Source organism: Pseudomyrmex gracilis, unplaced genomic scaffold (genome assembly GCF_002006095.1).
Source record: "Pseudomyrmex gracilis isolate BER0280 unplaced genomic scaffold, ASM200609v1 scaffold_539, whole genome shotgun sequence".
Lineage (NCBI taxonomy): Eukaryota > Metazoa > Arthropoda > Insecta > Hymenoptera > Formicidae > Pseudomyrmex > Pseudomyrmex gracilis.
The window spans coordinates 16,470-18,911 of NW_018021123.1; positions in this window are offsets into that span (position 1 = coordinate 16,470).

The following is a 2,442-nucleotide window of genomic DNA, read 5'->3' on the forward strand; positions in this document are numbered from 1 at the left end:
TCCTCATAGGGCGCGATAGTGGCAAACAAAACACAGACACAGACAACCAAAACTCAAAAAAAACAGTTATCAAAAAGCAGCAATACTGAATGCCGTACAACCAATACAACGGAAAGAAAAAGGATAAGCAAGTTAAGGGTTATAGCGGAAGTAAAGAAGCAGCTTCAGTTCTCCAAAACCGTGCGTCTAGGACACACCTAGAAAAACAAATCAACTAGCAGCAACTTAGAGCAGCGCGCGAAGTAGTACAGACAGGGCAAGACAGGCAAACAAAAGAAATAGACAGGAGAGCTAGTACGTCAGTAGAAGCATTTATTGGTTCCTTCCCATGACTTAACATAACCAACATGGCTAATACGCCTCTGATTCCCGGTACGAAAGAGAAGAAAACAAAAGGTAAAAAACGGTATACGGTACCAGAAAAAAAAGGAAAACCAAAGAAGAAATGGAAGAGAAAAACTTCTACCGCGTCGGAGTGCTTCCTTTCGGAGATTACATCTCGGTGTCCCGGTTCGACTTCCACCACGACGCGGCGCAACGGGGGCAGGTGCGAACCAACACCTGCCCCCGCTGCGCGCCCCCGACCACGTCACAGTACATATACTTAATTGTTTACTTATATATATAAATAAATATATTTACTTATAGATGCAATTTAATTTCTTAAATATTTTTGTTTTTACTTCTGTTGTCAATTGTAACTAAAAGTGTAAAGTGACTTTAAACTAATCATAACACTCTCTATGTATTGCGCGTCTTTTTTTATATTGTATTCTTTTTCTTATCCCAGAGAGCATAGATCTGCAAAATACGTCCTAAAGACAACCGGTAAATGTGCTATTTTTAAAAACGCACTTCGAATGTTTTTAAGATGTTACTTGAAAGTTTGTGCTGTCCGGGACATTTTTTCAAGTTTTTTATCTATTCTATTTCTTCTTTCCTTATCTATTTCTCCTTCTTTTCTATCTTCTTATTCCATCTATCTTTTCTACTTCTATCCTTTCTATCTAAGCTTTTACTTGTTCTGTTCTATCTATATTTTTTTTGGAAATACACAACAATGGTTTTGTAAATAGTGTATTAATTTTTATATATTTGTATTTATTTATCTTTTTATTGAAACATTGTTTTATATCATAACATGTAGAATTCTTCAATTATTTTAAATATTATTATTTGTTATGCTAAAAAACGTATATATAAACATTTATTACAATATTGAACAAAACAAATGTTTGACATTGTTGTTGACAAAAGAAATCACCACCTTCTTGCGATTTCCGTTGAGCAACAATGTGTACGTAGTTCATTTCTAAAACTTAAATATAAAATTCTTATTGCAAGAATATTTTTTTTCTTGTATTGTATATTATATGTAATTGCAAGCGCAAAATAAAAAGTATATTAACAGAATACTTTTTACGTAACAAACAATATTAAAATATATTTTTATCTCTATGTATTTTATAGTAACAATACTTTTGCTAAATATATACTTAGATATACTTTTTTTTTCTTTAGAACAAAAAGACGTACATATTGGCCAAGATTGGATTTATATTCTTCACTTTTCATTTATGCTTCTCATATGTTTCATTTTTCTAATTATTCTTTTATGGTGTTAATAATTTTTAAATTTAATCGAAATGTTTCTGTAAGTAAATAAGTGCAAAAGCGAGGACAAACGGCGAAAAATGAGAAACAGTTGCTAGCGCGAGGCTTAGCCGCGTATGCTATGTCGAAAAAAAAAACAATAAACATATCTCTGTTCTTGTTTACCGCTCGAAAACGGCCAAAGCGTCGAGCGCACACGTACACGGCTGCTCGCCTGTGTGCGTATCCCCTCTACTTGCTGCAGCGTGCTGTAAGAAAGTCAAAACCGGACACATTATTCCTCTCTATGCGACCGCATCCGACTAAACGGCCAGAATCTGGCATCACTGGTTAAGGCCATTTTATATAAGACGCAGATGCAGGTCGCAGGGCACTGATCTTGCCGAAGTGACCATTCACGTTTGTCAAATCAGCCAATCGACTTACGTGATTTGTTATTCTTTGAGATCAGCGGCCTGCGATCTGCGTCTGCGTCTTATGTAGAAAGGCCTTTACGCGTCGTGTTTACTGTTTCGAATCGACCTTGTTATTAGAGCGTGCTTATAATTTTTGGGTATTATTAAAATTTACCAAGTGAATAATTAATAGAGATTACTCTCGGGCTCTGTAGTGTCTAAACTAATATATGAATATAAGGTCATTAAGAGCCGTTCGCAGGGTGTTATGCGGAAAATGTGAGTATATATATAGCATCCTATATGATTTAAAGAATTGTAATTTTAATTCTAAAAACCTCACGTAGAAAGTATTACACGTAAATATATATATATATATATATATATATATATATATATATGTATATATGTATTTATACGTGTAATATTTTTC